The following is a 14,098-nucleotide window of genomic DNA, read 5'->3' as shown; positions in this document are numbered from 1 at the left end:
CATAAACACATGTCAGAAATTTATTTTATTTAACTCATTCATTAAAGAGAAAACCAGAAATATGCTTATAACTGATTCAAAGAAGTCAAAGACTAGACACATACATAGGTAATCGGGATTCCTGAAATAAATTTGCCTAATAGATGCAAAACTGCTCAATATCCGCAGTGCGATAATCAATTGCCTTCTACCAGACATAATTTATTTGTGTTTCTATGGACAAAATTCATTTGCATTATCAGTTTTCTGCAACTTACAGAGTTGTACAATAGCTCAAAGACAATGAAAGGTGGTGATAATCCAGAAAGGTGCACCAGAGAGGACATCCAGCCATCCTTGCTGCTCACTGTAAGTTTTTCACAATTTTCCTGACACTGATAATTGCCATCATTCATTAAGTAATTACTAACTGCTCCGAGCTAATCCTAGGCATTAACCCATGTAAACCTACCAACAAGGCCATGGTGTTGTATAGTCCCAAATATGCAAGAGGGAAACTAAGGTACAGAGAGGTAGAGTAACTCGTCCAAGGTCACACAGCCAGTACACATCAGAGCTGGCATTCAAGCCTGGCTGTTCAACTCCAGGCTTACACATTTTGCCATCCTGCACCCAATGTGCAGTGACAGTTGCATATGGTGGTCAAAGGAAGTACTTTATCATAGACATGGTTTAGAACCTCTGGCCAATGTTTGCTGATAAGGAAAGATATGCCTACTCTCAGTTTTGTTACTGCTTTGAATTCTCTGCAGACAATGACACCCTTTCCCCCATACCCCCTGTTTCTGGTCCAGGTCAGACTGCTCCCATCCCACAAATCATTTCCACTTCTACTCCCATCTTCCCCCTTACCCCTGCCAAGAGGTGGCTTTTATCATTAATCTCCAGCTTTTTTCTTGCTTAAAGAGAGATGTTAACTGAGGGTGCATGTTGAGTTTTTCAGGACACTCGAGGGGTTTTTAGAGGCTGCAAGATGGGAAAGGAAAGGGAGGGAAAGAAAGGAGGAAGAGAAGACAGATGGGAAAAGATGAGCTCCCCAACAGAGGGGGAAGAAAACTTGGTGGGCTAAACCGAAGATGTTTCATGGAGAATCTGATTGGGTTTCTGCTGAATGCTGTGCAATGTGAACCACCCTCTCCACATCTATAAAATCTTCAGGAAAAAAAAAATGACATTTTGTTAATACACTGAGGTAATGGGTCTATTGGGGGAGTGCGAAGAACAGCAGCCCCTCTGGACAAACCAGCAAGCCTGGGTTCACTGATTTACAGAGCTGGGGTACAGATTCATGAGATTAACCATGTAAAGTGGCTGACTAAGAGTAAGTATTAAGTAAGAAAGAGAAACAGAGACAGGAAAACAGCAACAGGCAGACACAGAGACATATAGAGGCAGAGAGGAGCTGGAGGAACAAAAAGAGCAGTGAGTTATCTGTGTAGGAACACAGAGCAAGGGAAGACTCCCAAATGACCTCCACTCTGGAGACTTCAGAGCTGAACTAGCCTGTCTTGTGCTTCCCTAAATCCCCAGTGCAAAGCCTATCCCAGAGTGGATATTTAATGTTTACTTGAAATTTTTACAAAAATGCATGCCTCTGCATTTACAAGAACTCATATAAACAAAAGGATGTACACTAGACATATTAGAAATGCTGTCTATTGGGAGCTGGAGAGGGATGAAATAAAAGGCAATTAATTAGTAATAAAACAAAAAGGAGCTTTGTCCGCATACATGCTGGTAATTTGCTAGGTAAGAAGAGGTATGAATAGTTCAACCTTGCCCCCTGGGACCCAGAAAGTACAAAGGGAGGGAGAAAGAAAAGAAGGAGAGAGGAGAGAAGAAAGAGAGAAGGAAGGAGAAAGGGAAGAAGGGAGAGAGGCTAATTGATTGATGAGTGAATGACAGATTCCACCAAGGACGTTGGAATGTTGGTTGGCTGCAGGGAGGAAGTGGGTTGAGAAAGCTTTTCTTTCTTTTTTTTTCTTTTTTTTTTTTTTGCAACAGAGTCTCACTCTGTTGCCCAGGCTGGAGTGCAGTTGTGTGATCTCAGCTCACTGCAACCTCCACCTCCCCAGTTCAAGCCATTCTCCTGCCTCAGTCTCCTGAGTAGCTGAGATTACAGGCGTGCACCACCACGCCCGGCTAATTTTTTGTATTTTTAGGAGAGAAAAGGTTTCACCATGTTGGTCAGGCTGGCCTCGAACTCCTGAGCTCGTGATCCACCCACCTCAGCCTCCCAAAGTGCTGAGATTACAGGCATGAGCCACTGCACCCGGCCAAGAAAGCTTTTCAAAGTATTGAAGTAGAATTAAGACTTGGCCTAGGATAAAAAAAAAGCTGGGACCACTGTCTGCTTCTGAGGAAAGCAATCCAGCATCTAAGGCATAGAATGAAAGGGAGGCTTGTCACTGAAAATCTTCTCATGCCTTTTGAATTTTGAACCATGTGGAATTATTACCTATTCAAATATAAAAAATATACATTATTATAGAAAACTGGCCAGGTTAATAAAGGTTAGGGAAGAGATTTCCAAGCATAAATGTATTTCCTCCTTTGCAAACACTTGGGAAATTCTATTTTCTTCCCTTGAAAACAACCAGAAGGTCAATGTTTGCCTCCTTCCCAGCCCTGGAAGTGATTGACTAAGAGTTTGGTCCTCTCCCAGGTACCTACCTAAGGGCAGCTGTGTGTAGCCATTCCAGCTGGACACTGCACAGCCCTAGGGGCTGCCAAGCTCATCAGCTGTAATGTGAATGGGTTCTTCAGTGCCCAGCCTGCTCAACCTCCTGGTGACACTCTTCTCTTTCCACAGCCTAGCCTTTTTGAGGGCATGAAAGGATCATAAAAATCATAGTTTAAACATCTTCCACCAGGAGCTTCTTTTCTTTTATCCAAGAGGGAATTTCTGAGTGTTATTTGTTTCTAGGTTTTCATATGTGGAGAAAGCAAGCAGGGCTTCCTCCCGATGAGCTCACCTTCCCTCTGGCCCAGCACTTGAGTTCCTCGCCCTGGCAAACAATCCCTCGCCACAAGTGAATTGAATCTGCCCACAACAGCCCACGATGATCTGATGGTATGTTTGCCTGCCCTGGGAATTCAATTTGAGGAGTGTATTCAGGCTAAGGGAGTTTGCAGCATCCTGACCGCTCAGGATGTGAGGTTACTATCAGGGGGTGAGACAACAGCTGCCACTCCAGAGGCAAACGAGCAAACAGTACATCACGCTGCTGCCCTGTCTCCTGTTCCCAATATAAAAGCCTCACCAACCAGGTTCAGCAGGACCCCTAATATGTTCCTGGGAAGATTCCTCTTTCTTCCAGATGTCACAGTGTCTGCAACTCTACTATTAGAAAGCCATTGTTCACTGGCGGCCACCATCCCCAGGGTAAAACCCAAACTTCAGAGGTTACAAGGTTCAGGGTGACCTGATCCTGCTTTCTCCTCACCAATGCCCCCGACACGGGATCTTTTTCAGGTCAACAGGCTCTCTTGCTTCATGGGTTTTGCACAGACTGATTTCTCTTTCAAGAATGCCTTCCCTGTAGTCCCAGCTACTCGGGAGGCTGAGGCAGGAGAACTGCTGAACCCAGGAGGCGGAGGTTGCAGTGAGCTGAGATCGCGCCACCGCACTCCAGCCTGGCGACAGAGCAAGATTCCATCAAAAAAAAAGAAAAGAAAAGAAAAGAAAAGAATGCCTTCCCATGAAAGAAGACTGGTTAAATAAAAGATGGTACACTCTCACAACAGAATATTATGAAGCCATTAAAACTGATGATAGAGAAGAATATCTGATGTCATGGGAGAATGTTACAATAGCCTTTGAGAAAACCCAGTTATGAAAGAACATTAGCAGCTAATGTTTATTGAGGATTTACTCTGAATACTGCTCATTGAATCCTCAAAACGACCTTAGAAAGAAGGTACTGCTATTACCCACCATATTAGAGATGAGGAAGCAGAGGCTCAGATGGAGACATCTAACATGTCTGAAATTACAAGCCTAGTTAGTGGCAGAGTTGAAATTTGAACCCAGCAATTTGTCTTCAGTGTCTGCATTCTTAACTCCCACATAGCACTGTTTCGAACAGAGTTTGTGCAGTGTATCTTATTTTTGTAAAAACAAAACGAAAAAAGTATTATATATAGAAAGAGGCAGAGCACTTTAAAGCATGGCCATGATATGGACCAAAATCTTCAGAGTAGTTATCTGTGGAGAATGAGATTGATGACAGGTGATGTCACAGGTTGGTTCCCCAAGAAGCAATCCCTGAGGTGGAGGATAGCATGAGGCATGTTGATTAAAGAGGGCTTATGGGAAGAAGGATACAGGAGGCAGAGCAGAGGGAGAGCTTGAGCTTTGATGCAGGAAGCTCTAGATCTAGAACAATCCTTCAGAGTGTTCCAAGTTGGCCCAAAGTGCCCAGACCTTGATGCTTCCTGATTCCTCAGTCACTGGATGTGAGCCATCCCTTGAAGGGTGTGACATTGAATGAGGTAGCTCTCTGCAGCCAAGGTGTGATGATGAATTTTATGTGTCAACTTGACTGGGCTAAGGGATGCCCAGATATATGGTAAAACATTATCTCTGGATGTGTCTATGAGATATGTCTATCCAGAAGAGATCCACTTTTGAATCAGTAGACTGAGTAAAAAGGAACACCCTTGCCAATATGGTGGGCATCATCCAATCCATTGAGAGTCCAAATAGAACAACAACAACAAAAAAAGAGTGAATTCACTCTCTCTTCTTGAGCTGAAACATTCATCTTCTCCTGCCCTCAGACATCAGCATCTCTGGATCTCAGGCACTGGAACTCAGCCTGGGACATACACCATTGGCTCACCTGGGACATACACCATGACTCCCTTGGTTCTCAGACCTTTGGACTTGAAATGAATTTCACCACCACCTTTCCTGGGCCTCCAGCTTGCAGACAGCAGATCATGGAACTTCTCAGCCCCCATAATCACATGAGCCAATTTCTCTTAACAAATCTCCTTCTGTATATCTATGTGTTCATGTTCACTTGTTCTGTTTCTCTGGAGAACCCTGACTAATACATGAGGCAATCCCTGAAGGGCCAACAGCTGGAGCCTGGACACAGTCAGCACATGCAACAGAAGGTCCTTTCTCAAAGGGGCATCTGAGATGTGCAGCATCATGATCCCCGCGGGTGATTTTAAATTTCTTCGTTTTATTTGTTTATTTGTTCCTCAATTAATGCACCTCACTGTGTCACAACGAAAAAAGCTATTCAAAGAAAAGAAGTCATCATTCTTCAACCACATCAAAGCCAAAGAAAAGTTTGGCTCTGACTGTTAAGACCCAAAAAATAGCACAAGAGTCCAAAGACAGAGGATTTTGTCCTTCTCAGACAACAAATAACTCACACTGTCCCAGAGAGCTTGGGCGTAAATATTAGTTCAAATTACTGCACACATGTTGGGCACAGTGGCTCATGCCTGTAATCCTAGCACTTTGGGAGGCCAAGATGGGAGGATCGCTTGAGCACAGGAGTTCCAGACCAGGCTGGGCAACATGGCAAAGCCCTGTCTCTACTACAAAATTAGCCCTGTCTCTACAAAAAATTAGCCAGGCGTGGCGGTGCATTCCTGTAGTCCCAGCTACTCGAGAGGCTGAGGTGGGAGGATCGCTTCAGCCAAGGAGGTCGAGGCTGCAGTAAGCTATGATTGTGCCACTGCACTCCAGCCTGGGTGACAAAGTGAGACCCTGTCTCCAAAACACAAAAGAAATTACTGACATAGGCTGAGGTGGGAGGATTGTTTGCAGCCAGGAGTTCGAGACTAGCCTGGGCAACGTAGTGAAACCCTGTCTCTACAAAAATAAAAAACAAAATTGGTTGGCTAGGTGTGGTGGTGGACACCTATAGTCTTAGCTACTCAGGAAGGTGAGGTGGAAGGACTGCTTGAGCCCAGGATTTTGAGGCTGCAGTGAGCTGTGATCATGCCAATGCACTCCAGTCTGGGTGGCAGAGGGAGATCCTGTCTCAAAAGTAATAAAAGCAAAAACAAAACAAATTCCTGTGCATGGATTAGCTAGTAGGGCTCCAAATACCGAAGCTGACAGGTGTGTGAGAAGGGCTTTGGCCCAGAACCCAACTAACCAGATTATCTGGCCTTAGGGAAGCACGTGGCCTCTGCCTCCCCTACTGCAAAATGAGAGGGCTATAGACTATTCCATGGTGGCCCCTATGAACTACACCTTTTAGTCGTACCTGTTACGGACTGAATGTTTATGTGCCCCACATCTGTGTTCCTTCAGCTGGGTGGAGGATGTTGGGAGCAGCTGTTCATTCTCTAGCACTTCAGGCTGCCGCAATGGTGATAAAATGGGTCCAGCTTTAAAATATATATATAAATAAATGCTAACAGTTGGAAGTCAGGTCTTTGTACCCTAAAATGGTAAAGTCAAGGAGATCATGGTGAAATGGTGCTGTAAATTCCATCAATGATAAAAGGTGCTGTGTATAATATTATATATTAATACTGGTGCTGTTTAAGTGCAGAATTTTATGAATTGCATATTTCCTCTTATAAATTGGGATAGATTCAATGTTGGCACTGTAGTAATGCCCAAGGTTCCTGGCCCATTCCATCTTGTGACGCCATAATCTTCAAAATATGTACACAACACACACACAGGTACACACACACACTAGTCCCTTCATCTGCCTCCATCTCTTCATCCTTCAGATGTCAATGTCAACATCACTTCCCCAGTGAAGTCCTCCCAGACTCCCAGCCACATATTCCCACACCTCCCAACTCTCCCCATATTATAAAAAGATACATCTGGCTGCCTACCCAGAATTCAAAACCCTCCCTTTTATCCCTCCCTCCCTGAGTCTGATGCTGTTAGGCATTCACATCTGCCACCTGTTTTAGGGCAATGGTAACCCGTTCCTAGCTCTAGCAAGTCCTAATTAGTCTTAACCCATCAGAATTAGGCATGCTCCTGGCAACTGTTACTGGTTCAGGATAGCTCACATGATCTAAACTGGCCAATCAGATTGAAGGGAAGAGACATAGCCTGGGCAAAGTAGGGAGATTTTAGCCTCTCTCCAGTAGAAGTGAATGATGAAGCAGTGGAGCCTCAGTTGCTTCTCAGAGCCATTTTTTATCTACAAGGAGAACCAGGATGAGGCCAGCTCCAGGAGGACAAAGCAGAGAGATGGAAAGAATCTGGGTCCTCTTGACATCACCGAGTTGCTGCTGATCATTTCTTGCTTAGAGCCTACCCTCCATGTGAACTGCTATATCTGTGTGATTAAATAGTTTATTCCTAAGCAAGTTTTAATCAAGATTTTCTGCCATTATAGCTAAAAAACATTCTAATAAGTGCATCTATCATAATTTTCAACACACTATTATTTTTGTTTGTTTAATTACCTGCTGCCTGCAGTTTTTTTTCACTAGACTATATTCTCTGTGATCACAGACACTGTCTTATTTACCATAGACTCCCCAGGGCCTACCAGAGTAAATAGCTCATAGTAGGTATGCAACAAATATTTGTAAATAAATGGATAACATCATCTATGCTTTATAAATGGAAGAGAAGGGAGTGGGTGTCCAACTAAAATTGGGATGTAACCCTTGCATAGCTCAACTGTGCTTCAGCCTCTATAGAATACTAATAGTACTAATGTACCTTCATAGCTGTTGCAAACTATAGTCATGTGATGAGGTTCAAGACATGCTACCCCAAAATATAACACCTTGGCATTTGAGAACGCAGCAGAAGCAGGATGATATGGTTTGGCTGTGTCCCCACCCAAATCTTATCTTGAACTCCCACATGCTGTGGGAGGGACGCAGTGGGAGGTAATTAAATCATGGGGACAGGTCTTTTTCATGCTGTTCTCATGATGGTGACTAAGCCTCATGAGATCTGATGGTATAAAAAAGGGGAGTTTCCCTGCACAAGCTCTCTTCTCTTGTCTGCCACATGTGACGCAGTGCCTTTCACCTTCCACCATGATTGTAAGGCCTCCTCAGCCAGGTACAACTCTAAGTCCATAAAACCTCTTTCTTTTGTAAATTGCCCAGTCTCAGGTATGTTTTTATCAGCAGTGTGAAAATGGACTAATACAGTAGGTATGCAACAAATATTTGTAAATAAATGGATAACATCCTCTAGGCTTTATGAATGGAAGATAATGGAGAGGGCTTCCAACTAAAATTGGGATGTAACCCTCACCTAGCTCAACTATGCTTAAACCTCTATTGAATACTAATAGTACTAATGTACCTTCATAGCTGTTGCAAGCTATAGTCATGTGATAAGGTTCAAGACAGGCTACCCCAAGATATAACACCTTGGCATTTGAGAAAACAGCAGAAGCAGGAAGGTCACTCTCACTTTCCCCTCACCCTTCTCCCCTGAATTAGGCCGGAAAAGAATTCTCTGACACTCCCTTGAAGCAGGTCATAAGACCCTCATTCCAGAAGTGCCCTCCCAATACCCAGAAAAAAGGAATGTCTTTATCTCTGATGACACAGGGATATAGTGAATAATCTGAACAAACAGGCCTTGCTAAGTTCCCCCCAGTTTATTACCATTAGATCATACCACTTTTGCCCAATCATACTTCTGCATGATTGTCCACTCCATCAAACCTATGCATAAAAATACATAGGTTTCCCTGTTTCTTTGGGTCTTCATTTCTGAAGGTTCCTATGTAATGAAAAACTTATATTAAATAAACTTGCACGCTTTTCTCTTGTTAATCTGTCTCTTCCTATAGGGGCCTCAGCCATGAACCTAGCAATGAGTAAGAAAAGAAATAGCTTCTCCCCTACTCATGTTTTATGTATTCGTGAATTGTTTAAGTTATCTGAAATCTAGAAACGTATATGTGAGTGTGTCATGCAAGTAAAGGAATCAATTATGTGGATGGCGGTCAACAACAAGTTAACATTCACCATTATTCCAGTTACTCCTCAATGCACTTCTGCACAGACCTCTCCTGGCACCACCTTGAGCATTCTGCCTTCAGACCAAGAGGTATAACACCTCAGTCCCCAGAACTGGGTATCCACAATTGGAATACCCTCTTCCCAACTGTTCTAGTTATATATTGCTGTATAACCAATTGCCCCCAACCTTAGCAAAAATTATCCTAAAACTTTAATTAGCAAACATTTATTATTTCATTGTTTCAGAGGGTCAGGAACGTGAAGAGGCTTAGGTTCATGGTTCTGGTTGAAGTTCTCTCATGAGATCGCCATGAGTTGCAGCTGCTTCTAAAAGAGCTGGAGGATCTGCTTCCAAGTTCAATTACATGGCTGTTGGCAGGAGGCTTCAATCCCTCACCCTGTGGGTCTATTAGGGCTGCTCATAAAGAGAGTGAATCAGGAAAGAGGAAATGTATGCACCCAAGGCAGAAGCTGAGCCTTTTTATAACCTAATCTTGGAAATGAAACCCTATCACCTCTGCCATATGTTATTCATTAGAAGTCAGGCTCCAAGGAATAAATTTCAAGAGATCTATTATACGGCAAGGTGACTATAGTTAATGATGACATATTGTATTCTTGAAAAATGTAAAGGGTGGTTGTTATGTGCTCTTACTATAAAAATGCTAACTATGTGAGTATTGCATTTGTTAATTAGCTGGACTGAACCATTTCACAATGTAGATGTACTTCAAAACATCATTTCATACATGATTAAAACATACAGTGTTCTCTATCAATTTAAAAATAGACAAGTAAATGCATTTTTAAAAATTTTAAAAATAAAATGTTTTTCAGACTATTTCTAAAAAGAAAGAAGGAGGAGGAGGAAGAGAAGTAGTTAAGCACTAAGTCCAACTCACACTCAAAAAGAGCATCCTTAAGTTACATTTCTTGAAGGGGAGAATATCAAAGAATTTGTGGACATAGTTTTTAAAACCACGCTATCACTGAATCCTTTCTGTCTTCCACTGAGTGCTTATCTTCTGGGATTAAGAGAGTCACAATTTAGAAGGCATTATGATGAGTACTGCATCATTATCTTCATCATCATCAACATCATCATCACAAGAAAATTACCATATTAATTGTACCATTTTCGGGGCCATGCCAGGCAGTATGCTAACTGCTTTATAGACACTTAATTCTCAAACAACACTATTAGGTAGGTACTATTATTCCCATTAAGAGTTGAGGAAACAAAGCCCTGGGGCCGTTAAGTGACTTATTCAATGTTAAACAGCTAGTAAGTGCATAAACCAGATCTAACTGCAGTCTATGCTGTTAGCTACTACTCTTCACTGCCTCCCACCGGCCAGTAAAGGAAACTCCACCTGTCCGAGCAACCAGGTCAGGTTCCCAAAGCCAACTGCCCACCATGTGGAAAATTTAAAATAAAATAAAACTTTGAAATCAAAGTTCAAGAAGGTCCAATCAGAGGATGAGAGGATGAGAAGTTGCAATATACAGAGCATACTCAAGAATGGAGCCAAATGGATAAGAGAAAGCCATGCACATACCCTATGCATGCAAATCTATGCAGATATATGCAAATGTATGTAAGCGGTCAGGCTAATCTATGTAAATGACCATGTCCTGAAAAGCAAAAAGGAGGATCAGCTTTTTCAGAAGGCAGTTTCCCCTGGTCTTGGCTTCTCTTGGTGTAGGAGTCATCACTGGGCAAAAAGTCAAAGTCTCTAGATTGAAAATTGTGAGAAAAGTTGTACCAGAGGTGACATCCAGATCTTTGCAGGAGTTCAGATACCTGAGACCCAGCTTACCTGAGGCCTGGCTTGCCTGGCTCCCAAAAAACTTGTCAGATTCAATACATTAGCAAAAATCAGTAAATAAAAATTCTGTTTGCAAATAAATGTCCGTTTACTTGTCCCATAGATATATTAGTAAAAGCTGAATTGGACACCTATCCTTCCAGGGCAATCACCCACGAACTTTGGTGTGTGTTGGAATCACACAGCCAGGGTCCTTATTTAAAGTACACATCGCTGTGCCCCTCCTGAGACCTCCTGTCAGCATTTGGGTGTGAGAGTCAGCCATGCTGGAAATCTGCATTTTTTAAAACACATCCCAGATGATTCTTGATCAGGAAGTCCATGGACCACCTTTAGAGAAAACTAGTACATAAAAAACACAGAATTTGAGAGCAGATAGACTTGAATTTGAATGTCAGCATGACATTTACTAGCTGTGTGGCCTTGGATTGTCGAAAAGGTGACATGGTACCACCATGCTCATTTGTAAACTGCAGCTAATTTTATTCTCCCTCCCAAAGGGTTGCTGTGATAACCAGAAATATACAAATACATTTGACTTTCGATAACTAAACTAGATAATTCCTTTAAAGGAGTTGGCACAAGTAAAAACTCCATAAATATTTGGTATTATTATGATGATCATTCCCTAACGAAAGGGGAAACCAGAGTCTCCCTCACCCAGAAGCCAGGCTGGCTCATAAAATACTGACTAGTGCCATTGATAGGTGAAAAAGCTTTTTCTTCCTCCCCTGGGAGGTGGAGCAATGCATCTGATTGGCAGATTGGCAAGAATCTGAGCTTCACTGGTCTACCGTTTGGGGGGAAAGTTAAAGTGTTACCACCTCCCTCTTCCCTTTTCTCCCTTTCTTTCCCTCCCTGCGGTTTTTTGGGGTGTTTTTTGTTTTTTGTTTGATTGCTTTTGGTTTTTGTTTTGTTTTTTGTTGTTGTTTTTTGTTTTTCAGGTCTTCTTTTCCCCTTTCTCTTATCTCGCCCCTTAAGAAGTTCTCAAGTTCTAGAACAGGAGAGGAGAATTAAGGAGGATCATTAGGTCCACAGGTCCAAGCCATGTCCTCCCACCCACATTAGCCAGCAACAGGCCTGATATTTTGATCCCTGACTCCTGTGTCTGTTAATTTCTCAGTCGGTCGAAAACCCATAGAGCAAAGAGGTGACCATCTGGCTAAAATCTCACCACCCAGTGTGTGCCTTCTGGGTGCCTGATCTCATGCCCAATGGGTAAGTTCCCTTGATATCCATTGCCTCGCTTGGCAGGTTCTCCCTGAGGCCAATTATTCAGTCCCGATTAATCATGGCAACCATACTCATGCACTAATTTCAAGGCTGTCAGAACTTACCCTCATGGAGCATCCTTTATTTACTTGAATTATGACTTCCTTTCATCAATTCTTAATCAAGTGGGTTTATACGGGCAAAAGCAACAAACAGAATATCCACGTAAACGATACCTCAAAAAGAGAAGCCCCGGGCTCAGTCCATTAACAATTAATCATTGAGTTTTGAAGGAGCTTTCAAAAGCACGTCATACATGTTTATAAACAATACCACTGCCCAACCAGCTCCCATAAAAACAGCAGCAACACCCAATGGGTGCAGGCTATGTGCCAAGCACACTGAGCGGCACTTTACATACATTAATTATGGCACTTAATCCTCACAACAACTCCATTTGCAGAGGACAAGTGTAAGCTCAGAGAGGATAACAGAAAACAGTGCCCAAATTCACACAGCCAGAAGTCACCTGGCCAGGATTCAAACTTGAGTCTTGCCTTCAAAGTCCCTACCTTTAGCCAGGTGTGGTGGCTCATGCCTGTAACCCCAGCACTAGGCTAGGCAGGTGGATCACCTGAGGTCGGGAGTTCAAGACCAGCCTGGCCAACATGGCGAAACCCCGTCTCTACTAAAAAATACAAAAATTAGCCGGGCATGATGGTGAGCACCTATAATCCCAGCTACTTGGGAGGCTGAGGCAGGGAGAATTGCTTGAACCCAGGAGAAGGAGGTTGCAGTGAGCCAAGATCACACCACTGCACTCCAGCCTGAGCAACAGAGCAAGATTCCATCAAAAACAAAAAAAAAGTCCCCATCTTCTTCCACCACACCGTGATGCCTCCTTGTAACCCTCTCATCATGTATCCCCTTGTATTTGAGATTATATCAAGGCAAACCCCAGGACTGAATAGTCTATCTTACCGCTTATACTCACAGAGTAATTTCTAGATTGAAATCCTAGCTCTTCCTCTTGCTAGCTGTGTGATCCTGGGCAAATTACTTGAACTCTCTGAGTCCCAATTTCCTCAAATGAAGACAGGAATAATAATCTTGCCCTGGTTTTCTTATGGTAATTACTTTTGGGGTAGCTGTGAGCATTAAAGTGCAGTGATGAATATTAAAGTACTTTGTAATCTGTAAGAAATATACAAATACATTTGGCTCTTGAACAACATAGGGGTCAGGAATGCCAACCCCCAACACAGTTGAAAATTCACATATAACTTTTGACTCCCCTAAAACTTAACTACTAATCGTCTACTGTCCACTGGAAGCCTTACCAATAACATAATCAATGAACACATATTTTGTATGTTATATGTGTTATACACTATATTCTTACAATATAGCAAGCTAGGGAAAAGAAAATGTTTCTAAGAAAATCATAAGAAAAAGAAGATATATTTACTCTTCATTAACTAGAAGTGGATCATCTTAAAGGTCTTCATCCTTGTCATCTTCACCTTGAGTAGACTGAGGAGGAGGAAGAGGAGGGATTGGTCTTGCTGTCTTAGGGGAGCAGAGGCAGAAGAAAATCTGAGTATTTGAATCTTCACAGTTCAAGCCCATGTTCTTTAAGGGTCAACTGTATTATTTTTTGATGTTATTATTTAAATTATTCTTTTGTGGTAGACAGAATTCTAAGAGGGCACCCAGTGATCCCTGCTCCCTGGTATTCAAGTCGCAGTATAACTCCCTCCTCTTGAGTGTGCAAGGGACCTGTGACTTGTTTTTAATCAACAAAACACAACCAACATGATGGGATGCTGTTTCCACATTGGGTTACAAAAGAATGTGATTCCTGTCTTGCTAGCAGACTCTATTACTTGCACATTCTGCTAAGGCAAGCTGCCATGTTGGAGGACCCATGTGGCAATAAACAAGAGGAACTGAGGTCCTCACTCCAACAACCACAAGGAACTAAATCCAGCCAATGACCACATGAGTTGGAAAGCAAATCCTTCCCCAGTAGAGCCTTGAGATGACCGAATTCCCAGCTAACACCTTAACTGCAGCCTGCGCAGATGAGCTCTGCCTGAATCCCTGAGCCACAGAAA

Source organism: Pan paniscus, chromosome 18 (genome assembly GCF_029289425.2).
Source record: "Pan paniscus chromosome 18, NHGRI_mPanPan1-v2.0_pri, whole genome shotgun sequence".
NCBI lineage: Eukaryota > Metazoa > Chordata > Mammalia > Primates > Hominidae > Pan > Pan paniscus.
This window is presented reverse-complemented; position numbering follows the sequence as displayed.